At 45.7% G+C, this 23,605-nt stretch overlaps 1 protein-coding gene across 1 annotated transcript in view; it reads left to right on the top strand.

Moving 5' to 3' along the window:
• Nucleotides 1–23,605, top strand: part of OTUD7A (OTU deubiquitinase 7A) — a 461,376-nt gene that overhangs the window by 192,557 nt on the left and 245,214 nt on the right. The window contains exon 3 of the mRNA XM_063926250.1: nt 11,797–11,946. The gene's annotated coding sequence lies outside the window, so the exon portion shown is untranslated. The remainder of the gene's footprint in view (nt 1–11,796; nt 11,947–23,605) is intronic.

The following is a 23,605-nucleotide window of genomic DNA, read 5'->3' as shown; positions in this document are numbered from 1 at the left end:
GTATAATGCCAATAACTTTTTTGAAATTATCAACTTTTTATCAGGAGCAACCCACGCTTCATCACACACGTCATTTAATTCTTCTGATTCAGGAAAAACTGTTTGTAGTTTTTTCACACCATACATAATACCCTGTTTTACGGTATCTGTAGTATCAGCTAAATGTAACGTCTCCTTCATTGCCAAAATCATATAACGTGTGGCCCTACTGGAAAATACGTTTGAATTTCTACCGTCGTCACTGGAATCAGTGCCCGTGTCTGGGTCTGTGTCGACCGACTGAGGCAAAGGGCGTTTTACAGCCCCTGACGATGTTTGAGGCGCCTGGACAGGCATTAATTGATTGTCCGGCCGCCTCATGTCCTCAACTGACTGTTTAAGGGAAGATAAACCATCACGTAATTCCACAAATAAAGGCATCCAATCTGGTGTCGACCCCCTGGGGGGTGACATCTGCATATTTGGCAATTGCTCCGCCTCCACACCAATATCGTCCTCATACATGTCGACACCACGTACCGACACACACCGCAAACTCACAGGGAATGCTCTAATGAAGACAGGACCCACTAGCCCTTTTGGGGAGACAGAGGGAGAGTCTGCCAGCACACACCACAAAGCGCTATATATACAAGGGATATCCTTATATTAAGTGCTCCCTTATAGCTGCTTTAATATATATATATATAGCCATTAATGTGCCCCCCCTCTCTGTTTTACCCTGTTTCTGTAGTGCAGTGCAGGGGAGAGACCTGGGAGCCGTTCTGACCAGCGGAGCTGTGACAGAAAATGGCGCCGTGTGCTGAGGAGATAGGCCCCGCCCCTTTTTCGGCGGGTTCTTCTCCCGCTATTTTTCCAGTCAGGCAGGGGTTAAATATCTCCATATAGCCCCTATGGGCTATATGTGAGGTATTTTTAGCCTTGTATAAGGTTTATATTTGCCTCTCAGAGCGCCCCCCCCCAGCGCTCTGCACCCTCAGTGACTGCCCAGTGAAGTGTGCTGAGAGGAAAATGGCGCACAGCTGCAGTGCTGTGCGCTACCTTATGAAGACTGAGGAGTCTTCAGCCGCCGGTTTCCGGACCTCTTCACGCTTCAGCATCTGCAAGGGGGTCGGCGGCGCGGCTCCGGGACCGGACTCCACGGCTGGGCCTGTGTTCGATCCCTCTGGAGCTAATGGTGTCCAGTAGCCAAGCAGCAAATCCACTCTGCATGCAGGTGAGTTTACTACTTTCCCCCTAAGTCCCACGTTGCAGTGATCCTGTTGCCAGCAGGACTCACTGTAAAGAAAAAAACCTAAACTAAACTTTCTCTAAGCAGCTCTTTAGGAGAGCCACCTAGATTGCACCCTTCTCGTTCGGGCACAAAATCTAACTGGAGTCTGGAGGAGGGTCATAGGGGGAGGAGCCAGTGCACACCACCTGACCTAGTAAAGCTTTACTTTTTTGTGCCCTGTCTCCTGCGGAGCCGCTATTCCCCATGGTCCTTTCAGGAACCCCAGCATCCACTTAGGACGATAGAGAAAATAGGAATTTGATACCTACCAGTTACTCCTTTTCTCATAGTCCGTAGTGGAAACTGGGCGCCTGCCTCAGTGCTTAGATTCCTGCTTACTTGCGTAAGTATTTGGTTGGTCCGCCGTTGCGGACCCATTATGTTGTAGGGATAGCTGTGCTATCCTGGTTGGGTTGGTGTTGCTATCCTCTGTTCTGGTTAGCGCCCTCCTTTTGGTTATGGTTGTGTTTTGGCTTGTTGCCTCAGCACTGTTGTATTCCTTCTCTCGTGGTATGTCCGTCTCCTCGGGCACAGTTTCCTAGACTGTGTCTGGTAGGAGGGGCATAGAGGGGAGGAGCCAGCACACACATACACACACTAAAGGTTTTAAAGTGCCAGGCTCCAGAGGACACAATCTATACCCCATGGTACTAAAGTACAGAACCCCAGTATCCGCTATGGACTACGAGGAAAGGCATTACCGGTAGGTATCAAATTCCTGTTTTTTAAGTGGATCTTATTAAAATAAGGTTGATATTAATGTTAGAATATGCTCTAATATCCATTTCATATGTCCGCAAAATGTCCCTGTAATTAGCCATTACTAATTGGTCATATATTAAAATTTTCTTGGGGACTTGCAGTGCCTGAACCCCCAGCTGTATGGGCTCATTGAGCTTGTCAGAATCTTTTCATAGCCTACATTCTGGCAGTTGGATCCTCTAATCCTTTCGTTGGTGCACTGCTTAATGGTTCTACAGTTCAGCCCTTAGGCTAGAGCCAGTTGGAACCATAAAAAGACATCTTAATTCTCAGTTTAGGCTGCACTCGTCTCGCTTGTGAATTTTAACACCAAAAATCAGATTTCACCTCTTGCTTTTATGTACTGTATGGTTATAGCCCGTCACACATAACACCATGACAACCAGGGTATTAGTACAGCATACAGTAAGGGGCCCTATACACTAGCCGATCCGCCGCCGAGCTGCCCGACGGCGGATACGGCCGACGAGCGACCCGGCGGCGGGGGGGCAGTGACGGGGGGAGTGAAGTTTCTTCACTCCCCCCGTCACGCGGCTGCATTGAAGTGCAGGCAAATATGGATGAGATCGTCCATATTGGCCTGCATGCACAGCCGACGGGAGACCAGCGATGAACGAGCGCGGGGAAGCGCATCGTTCATCGCTGGAGCCTCCACACTGAAAGATATGAACGAGTTCTCGTTCATTTATGAACGAGATCGTTCATATCTTTCCAAAAATCGGCCAGTGTGTAGGGCCTATAACTGATATTACAGCTTGTATGCGTGTCACTTAGTACCGCGGGAGCTGCTATAGGTGTACTCTAATATGATCAAAAATGTAATTGTAGGAAGAATTTGCTCAATCTGCAGCTGCAACATATTATTCTGACTGACATGATTAAAACACAGTGGTAATGGAAATGGAGTGTCTTTCATGCTTGAACTATAAATTAAAAAAATGAAGCCAGTATTCCAACAAACTAAAATGCATGTAAATTAGCCAGATCCACTCTCCCGCAGTGATCGTTCTTTATACAGACAATACGTTCTTTTCTCCAAATATGATAAAGCAATAAGGTCTTAAAAATCATCTCATACCAATCCCCTTTGAAATTCTGTTTTTTATTGCAATGTAGCCAGACACAGGCGCAACATGAATGCAAATGCTCTGCACAGGGCTGATAATCATAGTTCCAGCACTGGGGGTGAATCAGACCTGATAGCTGGGCTGCTAACTTTGCTTTCCTGCGTTCAGTCAGTCGCCGCCCCCCCAGGGGGAGTGTAAATTCGCCGTGCACGTGTGCGTTTGCATGTGTATGTCAAGCTGCAAAAATCCACTGTGTGCCGTCTCTGCGCAGCCCAGGACTCACTCCTACAGTGTGATGAGAAGAAGCTGATCGGGCCGGAGCTGACGTCATACACCCTCCCTGAAACGCTTGGGAACGCCTGCGTTTTTTTTGGGCACTCCCGGTAAATGGTCAGTTACCACGAACAGCCTCATCCTGTCAATCGCCTTTGCGAACGCCCGTGCAATCAGAATTTTCGCACCATCCTGTCGCTCACAGGCGATGCCCGTTGTTGGCAGACATGCATGCGCATTGTAGTGCATGTGCAGTCTTGTGCTGATCGCCCGCTGTGCGAAAACGCACACTGACACTAATACTCCTTTCAGACATGTGGTCTAGGAATTTTCCGGGTCTAGCCAGCTGACAAATTCCCGGGTCTCAGCTCCATGACCCTGTTTCCTTTCACACATGCGCATTCACATGCAAAAACCCGGGTTATATAGATGCATGTGTGAATGGGGAATTTGCAGCGTTTACTGCATCTGTAGTAGAAAGTAGAGATGAGCGGGTTCGGTTTCTCTGAATCCGAACCCGCCAGAACTTCATGTTTTTTTTTACGGGTCCGAGCGACTCGGATCTTCCCGCCTTGCTCGGTTAACCCGAGCGCGCCCGAACGTCATCATGACGCTGTCGGATTCTCGCGAGGCTCGGATTCTATCGCGAGACTCGGATTCTATATAAGGAGCCGCGCGTCGCCGCCATTTTCACACGTGCATTGAGATTGATAGGGAGAGGACGTGGCTGGCGTCCTCTCCGTTTAGACACTTGATTTACTAATTTTGGGGAGCATTAGGAGTACTCAGTAGTGTACAGTGCAGAGTTTTGCTGATAGTGACCAGTGACCACCACTTTTATTTATAATCCGTTCTCTGCCTGAAAAAAGCGATACACAGCACACAGTGACTCAGTCACATACCATATCTGTGTGCACTGCTCAGGCTCAGGCCAGTGTGCTGCATCATCTATATATATTATATATCTGTCTGACTGCTCAGCTCACACAGCTTATAATTGTGGGGGAGACTGGGGAGCACTACTGCAGTGCCAGTTATAGGTTATAGCAGGAGCCAGGAGTACATAATATAATCCGTTCTCTGCCTGAAAAAAGCGATACACAGCACACAGTGACTCAGTCACATACCATATCTGTGTGCACTGCTCAGGCTCAGGCCAGTGTGCTGCATCATCTATTATCTATATATAATATTATATATATCTGTCTGACTGCTCAGCTCACACAGCTTATAATTGTGGGGGAGACTGGGGAGCACTACTGCAGTGCCAGTTATAGGTTATAGCAGGAGCCAGGAGTACATAATATTATATTAAAATTAAACAGTGCACACTTTTGCTGCAGGAGTGCCACTGCCAGTGTGACTAGTGACCAGTGACCTGACCACCAGTATATAATATTAGTAGTATACTATCTCTTTATCAACCAGTCTATATTAGCAGCAGACACAGTACAGTGCGGTAGTTCACGGCTGTGGCTACCTCTGTGTCGGCACTCGGCAGCCCGTCCATAATTGTATATACCAGTGACCTAACCGTGGTTTTTTTTTCTTTCTTTATACATACATACTAGTTACGAGTATACAGGTTGAGTATCCCATATCCAAATATTCCGAAATACGGAATATTCCGAAATACGGACTTTTTTGAGTGAGATTGAGATAGTGAAACCTTTGTTTTCTGATGGCTCAATGTACACAAACTTTGTTTAATACACAAAGTTATTAAAAATATTGTATTAAATGACCTTCAGGCTGTGTGTATAAGGTGTATATGAAACATAAATGAATTGTGTGAATGTATACACACTTTGTTTAATGCACAAAGTTATAAAAAATATTGGCTAAAATGACATTCAGGCTGTGTGTATAAGGTGTATATGTAACATAAATGCATTCTGTGCTTATATTTAGGTCCCATCACCATGATATCTCATTATGGTATGCAATTATTCCAAAATACGGAAAAATCCCATATCCAAAATACCTCTGGTCCCAAGCATTTTGGATAAGGGAGACTCAACCTGTACTATCTCTTTATCAACCAGTCTATATATTAGCAGCAGACACAGTACAGTGCGGTAGTTCACGGCTGTGGCTACCTCTGTGTCGGCACTCAGCAGCCCGTCCATAATTGTATATACCACCTAACCGTGGTTTTTTTTTCTTTCTTTATACATACATACTAGTTACGAGTATACTATCTCTTTATCAACCAGTCTATATATTAGCAGCAGACACAGTACAGTGCGGTAGTTCACGGCTGTGGCTACCTCTGTGTCGGCACTCGGCAGCCCGTCCATAATTGTATATACCACCTAACCGTGGTTTTTTTTTCTTTCTTTATACATACATACTAGTTACGAGTATACTATCTCTTTATCAACCAGTCTATATATTAGCAGCAGACACAGTACAGTAGTTCACGGCTGTGGCTACCTCTGTGTCGGCACTCGGCAGCCCGTCCATAATTGTATATACCACCTAACCGTGGTTTTTTTTTCTTTCTTTATACATACATACTAGTTACGAGTATACTATCTCTTTATCAACCAGTCTATATATTAGCAGCAGACACAGTACAGTAGTTCACGGCTGTGGCTACCTCTGTGTCGGCACTCGGCAGCCCGTCCATAATTGTATATACCACCTAACCGTGGTTTTTTTTTCTTTCTTTATACATACATACTAGTTACGAGTATACTATCTCTTTATCAACCAGTCTATATATTAGCAGCAGACACAGTACAGTAGTTCACGGCTGTGGCTACCTCTGTGTCGGCACTCGGCAGCCTGTCCATAATTGTATATACCACCTAACCGTGGTTTTTTTTTCTTTCTTTATACATACATACTAGTTACGAGTATACTATCTCTTTATCAACCAGTCTATATATTAGCAGCAGACACAGTACAGTGCGGTAGTTCACGGCTGTGGCTACCTCTGTGTCGGCACTCGGCAGCCCGTCCATAATTGTATATACCACCTAACCGTGGTTTTTTTTTCTTTCTTTATACATACATACTAGTTACGAGTATACTATCTCTTTATCAACCAGTCTATATATTAGCAGCAGACACAGTACAGTGCGGTAGTTCACGGCTGTGGCTACCTCTGTGTCGGCACTCGGCAGCCCGTCCATATTTGTATACTAGTATCCAATCCATCCATCTCCATTGTTTACCTGAGGTGCCTTATTAGTTGTGCCTATTAAAATATGGAGAACAAAAATGTTGAGGTTCCAAAATTAGGGAAAGATCAAGATCCACTTCCACCTCGTGCTGAAGCTGCTGCCACTAGTCATGGCCGAGACGATGAAATGCCAGCAACGTCGTCTGCCAAGGCCGATGCCCAATGGCATAGTACAGAGCATGTCAAAACCAAAACACCAAATATCAGTAAAAAAAGGACTCCAAAACCTAAAATAAAATTGTCGGAGGAGAAGCGTAAACTTGCCAATATGCCATTTACCACACGGAGTGGCAAGGAACGGCTGAGGCCCTGGCCTATGTTCATGGCTAGTGGTTCAGCTTCACATGAGGATGGAAGCACTCAGCCTCTCGCTAGAAAACTGAAAAGACTCAAGCTGGCAAAAGCACCGCAAAGAACTGTGCGTTCTTTGAAATCCCAAATCCACAAGGAGAGTCCAATTGTGTCGGTTGCGATGCCTGACCTTCCCAACACTGGACGTGAAGAGCATGCGCCTTCCACCATTTGCACGCCCCCTGCAAGTGCTGGAAGGAGCACCCGCAGTCCAGTTCCTGATAGTCAGATTGAAGATGTCAGTGTTGAAGTACACCAGGATGAGGAGGATATGGGTGTTGCTGGCGCTGGGGAGGAAATTGACCAGGAGGATTCTGATGGTGAGGTGGTTTGTTTAAGTCAGGCACCCGGGGAGACACCTGTTGTCCGTGGGAGGAATATGGCCGTTGACATGCCAGGTGAAAATACCAAAAAAATCAGCTCTTCGGTGTGGAGGTATTTCACCAGAAATGCGGACAACAGGTGTCAAGCCGTGTGTTCCCTTTGTCAAGCTGTAATAAGTAGGGGTAAGGACGTTAACCACCTCGGAACATCCTCCCTTATACGTCACCTGCAGCGCATTCATAATAAGTCAGTGACAAGTTCAAAAACTTTGGGTGACAGCGGAAGCAGTCCACTGACCAGTAAATCCCTTCCTCTTGTAACCAAGCTCACGCAAACCACCCCACCAACTCCCTCAGTGTCAATTTCCTCCTTCCCCAGGAATGCCAATAGTCCTGCAGGCCATGTCACTGGCAAGTCTGACGAGTCCTCTCCTGCCTGGGATTCCTCCGATGCATCCTTGCGTGTAACGCCTACTGCTGCTGGCGCTGCTGTTGTTGCCGCTGGGAGTCGATGGTCATCCCAGAGGGGAAGTCGTAAGCCTACTTGTACTACTTCCAGTAAGCAATTGACTGTTCAACAGTCCTTTGCGAGGAAGATGAAATATCACAGCAGTCATCCTACTGCAAAGCGGATAACTGAGTCCTTGACAACTATGTTGGTGTTAGACGTGCGTCCGGTATCCGCCGTTAGTTCACAGGGAACTAGACAATTTATTGAGGCAGTGTGCCCCCGTTACCAAATACCATCTAGGTTCCACTTCTCTAGGCAGGCGATACCGAGAATGTACACGGACGTCAGAAAAAGACTCACCAGTCTCCTAAAAAATGCAGTTGTACCCAATGTCCACTTAACCACGGACATGTGGACAAGTGGAGCAGGGCAGGGTCAGGACTATATGACTGTGACAGCCCACTGGGTAGATGTATGGACTCCCGCCGCAAGAACAGCAGCGGCGGCACCAGTAGCAGCATCTCGCAAACGCCAACTCTTTCCTAGGCAGGCTACGCTTTGTATCACCGCTTTCCAGAATACGCACACAGCTGAAAACCTCTTACGGCAACTGAGGAAGATCATCGCGGAATGGCTTACCCCAATTGGACTCTCCTGTGGATTTGTGGCATCGGACAACGCCAGCAATATTGTGTGTGCATTAAATATGGGCAAATTCCAGCACGTCCCATGTTTTGCACATACCTTGAATTTGGTGGTGCAGAATTTTTTAAAAAACGACAGGGGCGTGCAAGAGATGCTGTCGGTGGCCAGAAAAATTGCGGGACACTTTCGGCGTACAGGCACCACGTACAGAAGACTGGAGCACCACCAAAAACTACTGAACCTGCCCTGCCATCATCTGAAGCAAGAAGTGGTAACGAGGTGGAATTCAACCCTCTATATGCTTCAGAGGTTGGAGGAGCAGCAAAAGGCCATTCAAGCCTATACAATTGAGCACGATATAGTAGGTGGAATGCACCTGTCTCAAGTGCAGTGGAGAATGATTTCAACGTTGTGCAAGGTTCTGATGCCCTTTGAACTTGCCACACGTGAAGTCAGTTCAGACACTGCCAGCCTGAGTCAGGTCATTCCCCTCATCAGGCTTTTGCAGAAGAAGCTGGAGGCATTGAAGGAGGAGCTAACACGGAGCGATTCCGCTAGGCATGTGGGACTTGTGGATGCAGCCCTTAATTCGCTTAACAAGGATTCACGGGTGGTCAATCTGTTGAAATCAGAGCACTACATTTTGGCCACCGTGCTCGATCCTAGATTTAAAGCCTACCTTGGATCTCTCTTTCCGGCAGACACAGGTCTGCTGGGGTTGAAAGACCTGCTGGTGACAAAATTGTCAAGTCAAGCGGAACGCGACCTGTCAACATCTCCTCCTTCACATTCTCCCGCAACTGGGGGTGCGAGGAAAAGGCTCAGAATTCCGAGCCCACCCGCTGGCGGTGATGCAGGGCAGTCTGGAGCGACTGCTGATGCTGACATCTGGTCCGGACTGAAGGACCTGCCAACGATTACGGACATGTCGTCTACTGTCACTGCATATGATTCTCTCAACATTGATAGAATGGTGGAGGATTATATGAGTGACCGCATCCAAGTAGGCACGTCACACAGTCCGTACTTATACTGGCAGGAAAAAGAGGCAATTTGGAGGCCCTTGCACAAACTGGCTTTATTCTACCTAAGTTGCCCTCCCACAAGTGTGTACTCCGAAAGAGTGTTTAGTGCCGCCGCTCACCTTGTCAGCAATCGGCGTACGAGGTTACATCCAGAAAATGTGGAGAAGATGATGTTCATTAAAATGAATTATAATCAATTCCTCCGCGGAGACATTGACCAGCAGCAATTGCCTCCACAAAGTACACAGGGAGCTGAGATGGTGGATTCCAGTGGGGACGAATTGATAATCTGTGAGGAGGGGGATGTACACGGTGATATATCGGAGGGTGAAGATGAGGTGGACATCTTGCCTCTGTAGAGCCAGTTTGTGCAAGGAGAGATTAATTGCTTCTTTTTGGGGGGGGGTCCAAACCAACCCGTCATATCAGTCACAGTCGTGTGGCAGACCCTGTCACTGAAATGATGGGTTGGTTAAAGTGTGCATGTCCTGTTTTGTTTATACAACATAAGGGTGGGTGGGAGGGCCCAAGGACAATTCCATCTTGCACCTCTTTTTTCTTTTCTTTTTCTTTGCATCATGTGCTGATTGGGGAGGGTTTTTTGGAAGGGACATCCTGCGTGACACTGCAGTGCCACTCCTAGATGGGCCCGGTGTTTGTGTCGGCCACTAGGGTCGCTAATCTTACTCACACAGTCAGCTACCTCATTGCGCCTCTTTTTTTTCTTTGCGTCATGTGCTGTTTGGGGAGGGTTTTTTGGAAGGGACATCCTGCGTGACACTGCAGTGCCACTCCTAGATGGGCCCGGTGTTTGTGTCGGCCACTAGGGTCGCTAATCTTACTCACACAGCTACCTCATTGCGCCTCTTTTTTTCTTTGCGTCATGTGCTGTTTGGGGAGGGTTTTTTGGAAGGGCCATCCTGCGTGACACTGCAGTGCCACTCCTAGATGGGCCCGGTGTTTGTGTCGGCCACTAGGGTCGCTAATCTTACTCACACAGCTACCTCATTGCGCCTCTTTTTTTCTTTGCGTCATGTGCTGTTTGGGGAGGGTTTTTTGGAAGGGACATCCTGCGTGACACTGCAGTGCCACTCCTAGATGGGCCCGGTGTTTGTGTCGGCCACTAGGGTCGCTAATCTTACTCACACAGTCAGCTACCTCATTGCGACTCTTTTTTTCTTTGCGTCATGTGCTGTTTGGGGAGGGTTTTTTGGAAGGGACATCCTGCGTGACACTGCAGTGCCACTCCTAGATGGGCCCGGTGTTTGTGTCGGCCACTAGGGTCGCTAATCTTACTCACACAGCTACCTCATTGCGCCTCTTTTTTTCTTTGCGTCATGTGCTGTTTGGGGAGGGTTTTTTGGAAGGGCCATCCTGCGTGACACTGCAGTGCCACTCCTAGATGGGCCCGGTGTTTGTGTCGGCCACTAGGGTCGCTAATCTTACTCACACAGCTACCTCATTGCGCCTCTTTTTTTCTTTGCGTCATGTGCTGTTTGGGGAGGGTTTTTTGGAAGGGACATCCTGCGTGACACTGCAGTGCCACTCCTAGATGGGCCCGGTGTTTGTGTCGGCCACTAGGGTCGCTTATCTTACTCACACAGCGACCTCGGTGCAAATTTTAGGACTAAAAATAATATTGTGAGGTGTGAGGTATTCAGAATAGACTGAAAATGAGTGTAAATTATGGTTTTTGAGGTTAATAATACTTTGGGATCAAAATGACCCCCAAATTCTATGATTTAAGCTGTTTTTTAGTGTTTTTGGAAAAAAACACCCGAATCGAAAACACACACGAATCCGACAAAAAAACTTCGGTGATGTTTTGCCAAAACGCGTTCGAACCAAAAACACGGCCGCGGAACCGAACCCAAAACCAAAACACAAAACCCGAAAAATTTCAGGCGCTCATCTCTAGACTAGAAAGAGGTATTATCGTAAATATCAGCCACGTAATAGTTTATGTAGATCCATTGTCCATTCAACTATTATCTGACTTGGGTCCATAGTGTCTGCCTATATTGCAGATAATTAAAATAATTTGTTATACAATGTACTTTGAGTTATACACTTAATGTAAATATATATATATATTTTTATTATTTGTCATTCTTTGTAAGTGTATTTACTGAGACGAATTGTGTAGTAACAAGGTATTAATATACATATATTCCTTCATAATAATAACTGTTCGGAAAAGGTTAATCTGCAAGGTAGCTATAGGGTTGTGGAAAGCAGTTACAGGTTTGATCCCTTCAAATACACTGGTAATCTGATGTTTAGAACAGAAAGTAAAAAATTGAGGTTTCCCTGGTAAGTTGTGTGTTTGTTGTCTTTTCTATATTCAAAAACCTAAACAATTTTTGTGTGGGTTTTATTATGTGTACACATTTTTCTGACTTTTTTTATTTCTCCTACACTGGTTTACCATTACAGATCTCTTCTCAGAAGACGGCAACCCTGATCCTCTTGTGTTTCAACTTGGAGGAAGATTATACTGGGCGCTATGGAGTGCAAGTTGCAACAACACAGCATGTTACCCGCTTGAAGCATTTCTCCATACATCTCATTCAAAGGCTAATGAAAGTAAGTTCATGCTACATTATGAATGGACTTAATCAGCTGCAAACTCATTCATTGCCACCATGACTAACTGTATCAAGGGACCTGGGTTTATGCCGACTAGATGTGGCCAGCTGTTATCTGCTGTTTAATGTCAGTACACTTTACACAGGCTCTGAGTGCTCAGGTTTATTATCCAGTGGCAGCTGAGTGGCCATTAATGCTAATAACTCTGTACTAATCACTCATTCCATAGATTTACGCAAATAAAAGGTAAAAATGTCATATATGGACTCGGAGATGTTCAGTTCTATATGCTGGGATCTTTATTAGCTATTTGAAAAAACAAACTGCAAACATTGCCACAATGGTATAACCTTCTGAAACCTTATTTTGATACCTTTTGTTTGGTATAACTAACATTACTGTTATTTTCTTTTTTCTTTCAGCTTTACTTATAATAATGTGTTGTATTATGGTAGTATGTTATAGAACTTGAAAAAATGTTTTCTATCGTTTGCAAATTTGCTCCAAACTCAAAACATCTTGTAGTCAAGTTCTTGTGTTTTGAGGGAACTTATTGAGAATGTAGCTTATGTATTAAATACTTGAATAAGCAGAAAGTCACACATTTATGGGCTGCCCCGCGGTGGGGGGTGGGGGTGGGGGCAGTTGGGAGGCTCCCTAGCACTCGCTGCTCTGCTCAGTTCAGAGCAGAGGTGAATAGACGCGCACATGGCGTCTATTCCGGTGAGGCAGAGGGACTGGGGGCATGACCAGTAGGCCATGCCCCTGCTGTGACGAAAATTGGAGGTGTGGCTCACGATTGCATCATCCACACAAGACCACACCCACTTTCCAACAGGACACGCCCCTTTTCGACGCCTGATGTGTCCCTCCTTCATCACACCAAATGCTGGGAGGTATGCAGATGTGCTGAAGTCCGAATTGGACGGAGGTGCAGCTTCCTGGCTGAACTTGGATGTTTTTTTAAAACGGCAATCAAGGCATGGTTTTGCCGGAACCCGCACCTCCAGCCAACTCGGACTTCATTACATCCGGCCCCATATGTCATACTGCAAGCATGAGCATATGAATAAAATACATTTAGCTTAGTAAGTAACTACCAGAAAATATATGTTATTCAGTAGCTGTGACACTTTTTACATTTTTAAATAGTAAGTCCATGGTACAGTAAGTGCTTACACTCCCAGAGTACAGATCAGGCCCTCATGACAGAGAAAAGGCCACTTCATCACCAACCTCTGTCCCAGTATATCCATAGAAAGGAAGGCTCTTCAAACTCCTCCTTTTGCATGGCTAGGCTGAGTCTCTTTAAATATGGTTCCACCAGTGCTTTGACAAGGTCTATAAGAAAGGTTCATGGGGCTAGGAACCACAAGGTCATATCTGCTATATCATCAAGTAAATCCATAAAAGACCACTATTCCCCTTACAAATCATGTGAAAGAAAACACAAAAAGAGTGAAAAAGTGATCCACACATGAGGAAACCTTTTTTTGTGACATGAATACACAGTTCCAGCTACCCTTGATATACAAGACTAAAAGTTTAGGAATAATGGCAGTAATTCCAAGTTTTTTCGCTTTTAGCAGCAGTGCAAACGCTAAGCCACCGCCCTCTGGGAGTGTATCTTAGCTTAGCAGAAGTGCGAACGAAAGGATCGCAGAACGGCATAAAATATTTTCAAGCAGTTTCTGAGTAGCTGCAGACCTACTCCTACCTTGCGATCACTTCAGACTATTTAGTTCCTGTTTTGACGTCACAAACAAGCCCTGCGTTCGGCCAGCCACTCCCCCGTTTCCCCAGGCACGCCTGCGTTTGTATCTGACACGCCTGCGTTTTTCAGCACACTCCCTGAAAACGGTCAGTTACCTCACAGAAACGCCCCATTCCTGTCAATCACTCAGCGATCAGCAGTGCGACTGAAAAGCGTCGCTCGACCTTGTGTGAAACTACATCGGCTTTTGTGAAAGTACGTCGCGCGTGCGCAGTGCACCATACACATGCGTAGAAGTGCCGATTTTTAGCTTGGTCGCTGCGCTGCGAACAACGGCAGCTAGCGATCAACTCGGAATGAGGGCCAATAACCATTCTTAATGCTTCCACCTAGCAAACATTACCTCTATCATACTCATACCTGTAGTAATGTCCACTGTTCCTGCTTACTTCTCATACTGTGATTTGATAATGACCTAGTTTCAACTATATAATTGTATATGGGAATTTACAAACATGGGAAGATTAACTAAAACGGGATGAGAAATTTATGCAGAGAAAAGTTCAGTCATTAAGAGAATGTAAGTTAGGAAACATTAATTGGGTGATAAGAATTATAGCATTGCTATAGGCATAAGGCATCTGCTTTTGTATTAGATTGCTTATGCACATGATGGGTTGCTATTGATAACATTCCAATTTATCTTCTGAGTATAGGCATGAGGGCATGACTGTAAAATCTTAGTTGGTTGGTATGTAAACTTGTTTTCTTTAAACTGTTTTATTACTAGCCATTGCTGGGGGAGGGTTCATTGGAGTTTGGGTGTAATCAGTGTATTCACATGCTTGGCCCATTACTTAAAGAGCACTAGGGAGGCTTGTGCCGATAGGCTTGTGTCCATTAATTCAAAGGACATTATTCAAAGGATAACTGCAATTTTAAACATAATTTCGACGTTACACCGACATTAAACCGAAAGAAAACAGAAGAACAACAATCAACCCACAATCTGGGCTTTCAAACAAAAGTGAGTCCACTTCCTCTACACTTCAAACTATTGAGTAACCTGGACACTTATAATTAACATCTGTGTTAGGAACGCTGCAAGACCTTTCCACTTCATCTGGAACTACTCGCATTTATGTTTATAGCTTACCAGAATCATCTGAATTCTCACCTGTACCAATGTAATTTTGCTTTAACATATTCTTGTAAGTCCTGTCTGAATTACCATTGCTTTCTCCCTACTCTCGCAACCACTCTCAATTTTAGCAGTCTATTTTAAAACTGAACTAATGCAATCTTATAATCTTCACTGTAAGTTTCACCTGTAACTCAATTATTATCAACTATAATACATAATTACCAACACCGTACTTTTACCTGAACTCCTGCAATTCTACTGCTCTGTCTGTATTATACAGTCTCCACTCCTTTTTCCAATTTTTTTGTCATTTTTTTTACACCCACTTACCTCACCCATACTATGTCCAGGTTTACATCAACCCTCCCCATCACCCCTTGTCTACCTAATTCTTTCTTCTGCACCTTCCTTCCACATCTATCCCTCCCCCCTAGTCTCCTACTCTCTCCCCTCCTCTGTTTCCAATCCACGCCTCTCCCTCCCTTCCCCTCCTCTCTTCCTGTCACCACACTTTCTGTCACTTCTGCCCCACCATGGTCCTTCTTCCCTACCACTCATCCCAGTTCCCTCCCTCCATTCTCTGTCACCTCACCTCTTCTCCATCTACATCACACTGCATTCCCTCCCTGCCCTCCACCTGCAGTTTCCCCTTTTAGCTCAGAAGCTCGCACTAACACTATGCCCGCTTTATCCCTTCTGTCCAAATCAATATCCCCTAAACGCTACAGCAACCCTGATAACCTCATTTGCATATCTCCCTCAAACTCACAATCCCTATCCTGTGCCCTATGGAATGCTAGATCTGTTTGTAACAAACTGGTCCCCACCCATGTCTGTTTTATGCTCTTCAATCACAGTCTGGTATGGAGCTGCCAATGAGTGTGACAGACTACAGAGGGTTGTGAGGGCCGCAGAAAAGATTGTTGGTGCCGTTCTCCCCTCTGTTCAAGACCTCTACTTGTCCAGAGTCAAGAAGCAGGCAGGGAAAATCGTAGCAGACAAGCTGCACCCTGGTCACGTCCTATTTGAAACACTTCCATCAGGCAGGCGTTATAGGTCCATTCTCGCCAAGTTGACCAGAACCAAAAAAAGCTTATTTCCATTAGCTGTCCACTTACTAAATTATGTCTAACAAATCTGGCACAACGAACTGCTATGTAATTGTAAATAGTGCATGTAATGTGTATATGTATGTTATGCTATGTACTATGTAATAATTATTCTTTTTATGTTGTTATTTGGCAAAGCATTGTAAACCGCAAACAATTCCTAGTATATGTAAGTATACATGGCCAATAAAGTTGATTCTGATTCTGATGACCTTTTCATCTCCAACTCCCTGCATCCCCTGGCCATTACAGAAACCTGGATTACTACCTATGATACCACTTCTTCTGCTGCTCTCTCTGCTGGGGGCCTGACATCCTCACATACCCCCCCCCCCCCCACCTCACCCCCAGACCCGGGGGTCGCCTAGGCGGTGGCGTTGGGATCCTTTTACCCTCTAGCTACTCATCGCCCCAGAACCATCCCCTGCATTCTCTACATTTGAGGTCCATGCTATACTCCTCTTCCGACCTGTCCATCTGCGAGTTGCTGTCATTTACCGCCCCCGGCATACCCTCCAAATTCCTTGACAACTTTGCTTCCTGGCTTCCTCACTTCCTCTCTTCTGACATTACCTCCATTATCTTAGGCGACTTCAACATCCCAATTGATATCCCAACAAAATCCTCTGCCTCTAAACTCCTTAAACTTCCATCTTCCCTCGGTCTCTCCCAATGGACCTCCTCCCCATCTCATGTGAATGGGAGCTCACTGGATCTGGTCTTCACTCACCGCTGTGATATTTCTGATTTCTCCAACTCCCCATTTCCCCTCTCAGATCACCACCTGCTCTCCTTTAACTTAACTCTCTCTGCTACTCCATCTCAAACTCCTAAGGCTGCCATCACTAAACGCAACATTGAGGCTATCGACACCACTTCCCTATCCTCCGTACTCGACTCACTTCTCTTTCCTATACTGTCTCTATCATCCCCTGAACAAGCCACATCCCTATACAATGCTTCCCTTACTTATACTCTTGACTCTGTCGCTCCACCGGCCACTATTCACCCTCGCAGATCCACACCTCAACCCTGGCACACCAAATGTACCAGATATTTGCAAAAATGCTCACGTACTGCTGAGCGACAGTGGAGGAAATCACGCTTTAAGGAAGACTTCCTCCATTTCAAGCTTATGCTCTCTTCATTCAGCGCTGCCCTTTCCCTAGCTAAACAGTCATACTTCAAAAACCTCATATCTTCCCAGTCTTCCAACCCCCTGCACCTCTATGCCACTCTCAACTCCCTCCTCTGCCCACCCCCACCTTGTCTACCCCCATCACTCTCTGCTCTTTACTTTGCCACTTACTTCACATCCAAAATTTACTCCATACGTCAGGACATCACATCCCACCAAAAAAATCAGCAACCAGCCACCACCTATCCCTTATCACCCCTCCCCTTCCCTCTTACCAACTCTGACATCTTTCTCCTATGTATCTGGTGAGGAAGTCATGGCCCTCCTCCGTTCCTCACCCCCCTCCACCTCCCCACTTGACCCTATCCCCTCCCGCCTCCTCCGCTACTTCCCTCTGCCTGCTCCCATCTTACCCACCTCCTCAATCTCTCCTGCTCATCAGGCACTGTCCCGTCTGTCTTCAAGCATGCACTCGTCTCGCCTATTCTTAAAAAACCTACCCTTGATCCACACACTCTCCAAATATCGACACAGCTCTCTCCTTCCTTTTGCCTCCAAACTCCTTGAACGTAATGTCTATAACCGCCTAACTGCCTTTCTTTCCTCCCACTCACTACTTGACCCATCCAGTCTGGCTTCTGTCCTCTCCACTTCACTGAAACTGCCCTCACAAAACTTCAATGACGACCTATCTGCTAAATCTAAGGATCACTACTCTTTGCTTATTCTCCTTGACCTCTCTGCTGCTTTTGACACTGTGGACCACCCTCTCTTTCTGCAAATGCTTTACTCCCTTAGTCTGCATGATACTGCCCTCTCCTGGCTGTCTTCCTACCTCTCTGACCATTCCTTCTATGTCTCCTCTCATGGCTCCACCTCCCCTCCCCCCCACTTCCACTAACTGTAGGTGTCCCCTAAGGCTCCGTTCTTGGTCCTCTACTTTTCTCTCTCTATACATCCTCTCTAGGAGAAATCTTTAGCTCTTTTGACTTACAATATCATCTCTATGCTGATGATACTCAAATCTACCTTTCTTCCTCTGACCTCTCTCCTGCTCTCCTTACTTGTGTATCCAACTGTCTCTCTGCTATCTCTTCTTGGATGTCCCAGCGCTTTCTTAAACTTGACATGTCTAAGACTGAGCTAATCATCATCCCACCCTCCCGCACAACCTCACCTCCCACAATTTAATTATCTATAGATGGCACTACTATCTCCTATATCCCCCAAGTGCGCCATCTTGGAGTAATCCTTGACTCCTCCCTCTCCTTCAAACCACACAATCAGCACTTATCACAAACCTGTCATTTTCATCTCAAAGATATTTCCAGGATCAGACCATTTCTCACCCAGGATGCCACTAAGATCCTTATCCACTCACTAATCATCTCCAGACTGGACTACTGTAATCTCCTCCTGACTGGCATCCATAACACATACATCTCTCCACTCCAATCTATCCTCAATGCTGCCTCCCGGATAATCTTCCTCACCAAACGCACTACATCCACCTCCCCTCTCTTATTAGCCCTTCACTGGCTCCCCTTCCCCTTCAGAATCCATTTCAAGCTTCTCTCACTCACTTACAAAGCCCTCACCCACTCCTCTCCCAGTTACATCTCTGACCTTATCTCCCTTTACACTCCCGCTCGTCCTCTTCGCTCTGCTAATGCACGCTGACTCTCCTGCCTTCTGATTACCTCCTCCCACTCCTACCTCCAAGATTTTGCACATGCTGCTCCCTTTTTCTGGAATTCGCTACCTCTCCCCTTCAGACTCTCCACCTCTCTACAAAACTTCAAACAGGCTCTCAAGACACACTTTTTCACCGAACCCAGCCGTCTCTCATCCTAAGCCTTCTGTGACCCACGCTTACTTTCTACCCCATCTGTGTCACCCCAGTTTGTGTGCTCCTCCCCTTTAGAATGTAAGCTCTCACGAGCAGGGTCCTCTTCCCTCGTGCTTTTTTATGTCTCTTACTTAACCTATCTTCTTTTCAATACTCCCTTTGATGGCTCCAAATCCTTCGGTTTTCTGCCACCCTGATACTTATTTCAGTGCTGTTTACTGATGCAGCTATGTTTATATACCCTCTTCTTGTCCTATATTGTATTGAACTTAGTGTTCACGCTAGGCTGTTTTAGCAGGGCGCCGTGCCCTGCCCGATTTTTTTAAAGGCAAAATCCGCCCTGCCCCTTCTGCGGTGCCCTGCTAGAACAGCCGCCTGCTTCCTGCCCTCCCAGCATGTAAAGATGGGCACGGCATCCATTCATGCTATGGGAGAGAGCTGGGGGAAGCCGCACGCCCCCAACAGTGACGTTGCCGGCCACAGATGCCCCCTATAGCAACGTCTGTGGACCGCACCGCCCACTAAAATGATGTTAGCATGGCCACGCCCACGTTTCGGGCGCGCGTGTGACAATGTGCCCCCGGAGTCCGGCGCCCTGCCCTATATTAATCCTAGAAGGAACACTAGAACTGTAAGTCACTGTTTTCACGTTTTGCTTATTTGTTTACTCTGTAATTGGGCGCTGCAGATCCCATGTGGCACCATATAAATAAATGACAATAATATTAAATAATAATTAAATAATGGGCCCTATGAGTTTCAAGAGAAAATGTAAAGAAAACATTGTTAAAAACAAACAAACAAGCCTGACCCTCACTGCAGCCACAGCTCCACATCAGCTGTGTCTTCTTTGTGGTTGCTACCTTTTAACTTGGCAGCTCTTAGAATTATAACACGCTTTGGCAGTTTATTGTACAGGTATGTCTTTGACAAGAGTCGCATATCTGTTACCACAGGTATGTGATACTTTTAGACATGTCACCAAATAGAAACTTTCCAAGGAAACTGGGGGCCAGAAAATGCTTTGGACAGTTCTGCCTTAAGGGCAGATATGGCAACATTTTAGATCAGCTCTGTGTCCTACTTCCCACATCGTTGTGTGGAAGATCTTTTGGATTAGGTTACACTTTCTGTCCAGCCGCTGGTCCCAAAGAGGTCATCTGTCATTGCTGTTGCCATTTCTGTTTTCCCTCTGGTGATCTCTGGGGTCCCCTTGATGACTGCAGCTGCCAGCACAGCTTTTGCAAGCCTGGGAATCAAGTGTTCTGGCTCGGTGTTCAGTTTTAAGAGTTTTGCCACAGGAAAATACTTGGAACATACTGTAGCTACTTTTAGTGAGCTAATATGTCCACATTATTGCCCATGCATCTTAAGAGCCAAAATCTTTTCCAAGACAAAATGAGGAGGGAGATTCAGGTGAGAAATATGGTAAATGAAAAACGTAGGCCCCAACCCGTGTATAAAGTTGTATTTATATGGGTACACACCGTTCCCTGGCTATAGGGGGCCCCGCATCGCACACCCTGTACCAAAGCATGCATACCTTGTGCTGACACACAGGTGCCACCTCCTCCTACCCCGCATCATCTTCCCAGTGACATGTTCAGAAAGATGGAAAGATGTGCCAGAGCCATTGCTCTCTTGTGCGCATGCACCATCTTCCCAAATATCACTGGGAAGTTGGTGCTGCAGATGAGGGGGAACTCGCTTACCAACACAAGGTAAGATTCAGAAAGGGTGGGCCCTCCACACAGGCCCTCGCGGGCATTAATACGCCCCTGGATTAAGCACGGGGTTTTCTTGAGTTTTCTACAGTGATTGATTCATCTTTCTTGCACCCACCTTCCCCTGCCTCTCCTCAGATGATAATGATAATAATGGGTTCAATATTGCTTTGTTTATAATGCCCGGAGCAGTCCAGTTATTCTGCCATTTCCCCATGTGGTATACCTGGGACAAACGCGCATTAACCCATAAATTTTGTCAGGAATCTATGGCTTACCCCATGCATTAAGCCCCAGAGGGTGCATTTAAGGTACCCTCTGGGACTTAACGTGCAGGGTAGAGGCACTCATTTACCAGATCAGGGAAGCGCTATATCTGTGCGGTGACTAATTGAATCATACCTTATATAACAAAAGAACGGAGGGCTCAGGGAAATCACTGCATCTTTTTTGTCGCACCTCCAGAGCAAGTCTGACTTTTCCAAAAATCATTAATATTAGGGAAAATTACTGGGACTTGCTCTGGGACTCTGGTGGCATGACCAGCATTAAAATTTGGATTTTGCACACCGATTCTTTATAATAAAATCTGCACTTGCTAATGATGATGCATTTTTTATATTTTTTTTACCTGTTGCAATGAAATGCATAGCATGTGGTGGAATAATGTGTAGCTCTACAAGCCATACCATTTTGAAAAACTGACAACCAATCACATCAAATGAAGGGCCCATGTATTTATTGATGCCAGAATGGTGGAGATCTGGCCATTAGAACCCATAATCTCTGGATTTCCTCATTTCTTCTGTAGTGTAGGGGGGTTGGGTATGATATGCTGGCATTCAGGATGCTGGCGGTCAGAAGACCGATAGTGACATCCCGATGGTGATAATCCTGACAGGAGCTAGGTAAGTATACTTACCTTTTCCCAGTTTCCCCTAACTCTCCCTTTCTACAGCCTAAACCTAACCCCCCCCCCCCCCCCCCCACATCCTAACCCTAACCCTCCCTGGTGGTGCCAGAACCAGAGTCCCGCTTCCTGCAGCCTAAACCTAACCCTCACTCCCCTGCAGCCTAACCCTATCCCTCCCCGGAGATGCCTAAACCTAACCCCCCTCCCCGCAGCCTAACCCTAACCATCCCATTCCTGCAGCCTAACCTGAACCCTGCAGCCAAAAACTAATCTCCCTTACCCGCCCCCCTTCCCTCCCTAAGTGGCTTACCTGTCCACACTGACGGCAAACTCTCATTCGGGATCCCGGCAGTCGGGATTCCAGGGCCGGGATTGTGATCCTTGTGGGCACCAGCATTCCGAGCAGTGTCGGAATTCCGGCATCAGTATTTCGACTGCTGGGATTCCATCCATCGGGATACTGACCAGATCCTGTGTAGGATGTTACTGTCTGGTGATCACCAGATAATAATTTACCTCTTACAAATGAGTGTGCCCCAAGTGTGGACGTTATGGAATGGGGAATGCATATTAAGTTAATTCCCCCTACCACTCATTTCCTATGTTAGCGCTTATCTGATGATCACCAAACAATGATTACTTCAGGCCACATTATTTCAAGTAGGCGTAAGTTTAGTGAAATATAGAAATCTTCCCCCATCCCTGGTCTTCTATAGATTTCTGCAGTACAGAGGTGTTCACTGATGATGACACATGATCATCAGAGATTAACTTCCCTTCTCAGGTCTCATATTATTTGAAAGAGGGGACTCTCCTCTTTCAAATGATGGTATCCCAGAATCTGTGGGTGCCATGATGGGGATAAAACACTTTTAATGTTTTCTCCCTTGTTTCCTGGTTTGTACAAATGTATGCACAGTTTTGCCTTGAAATGGCAGGATTTAATGATGTTATCACATTCTCGGCGTAATTACGTCATCAATCCCCACCCCTTCCATGGTCCAGGAAACAGCAACTACTGTATAAGAGGGAGGCTTTTAAGTAAGCCCCACCCCCTCCACGCCCCATTTGAACACTACAGCACTTAGGATGAGTCCCAATTGTCCTTAACAGCAGAGGTGTTAAATTATGTTCTGTCTAAAACTTATTTAGCTCCTGAATTTTTCATTATTTTGCCCCTTCTTGATTCACTGCTGCATTTCCTGTCCAACTGTTTGTTGGTTTTCCACTGTACAGCTGATGTTAATCATCACATTCATGATTGGGCTGCATTTGTTACCATCAGCTACAGTCTGTGGCTGCTTAATGCTGAGTAGTCCCATTACTGGATTAAAGTGCAATATTTTGATTTATGTCTTGTATCAGCCATATGAGATCCCCTGGGTATAAATGAGTCAAGTTTCTCCTGTACAAGGCATTGTTTGTAGTGCATAGAGTGTGTTAAAGCAAATATATCAAATTCGGTTTGTTTTATTAAGTTTTGTAAATCCTATTACTGTATTTTTTTTAAATAAGCCTGTGCATAGTTTGTTTTACAGGTTGTTGGGTAATCCTCTGTTTAAGTATTTAAGCAAGGAAAGCAGCGATTCTAACCAGCAAAAATCTACTTTGCAGTAAAAATTTAGGGAATCCCGATGGTAACATACAATTTAAAGATGGATCGTTTCTGTTTACAATTGTTAGCAGAACCACTCAATAGGCAACTAGTCCTAATTCTGTGCTGAAAGGTAAATCTTCCAATACTGTATATACCGTTAAGTTGCTAGTGGACCTGAGCTGCTGGTTTTTAAAATATATTTGGTAAATGATCCAATATTTATATCAGCAGTTATTAGTCTGTATTTAGACAATACTTTATTTAATTTGTAAGATGGGAGAGGGTTTTGGTGCTTGATTTTAATTAGTGAACACACGTGTAGGGGATCCAGTCAGCATACCAACCTTCGGGATGCCGGCAGTTGCAATACCAACGCTGGAATTCAGATACTGGTCAGAAGACCGAAATCGTGATCACAATGACGGTGCCGGAATCCAGGCTGCCGGCATCCCGATTGTAAGTATGCCG

Source organism: Pseudophryne corroboree, chromosome 6 (genome assembly GCF_028390025.1).
Source record: "Pseudophryne corroboree isolate aPseCor3 chromosome 6, aPseCor3.hap2, whole genome shotgun sequence".
NCBI classification, from domain to species: Eukaryota; Metazoa; Chordata; class Amphibia; order Anura; family Myobatrachidae; genus Pseudophryne; species Pseudophryne corroboree.
Note: the sequence above shows the minus strand (reverse complement) of the source record. Positions and strands in the feature narration are given on the sequence as shown.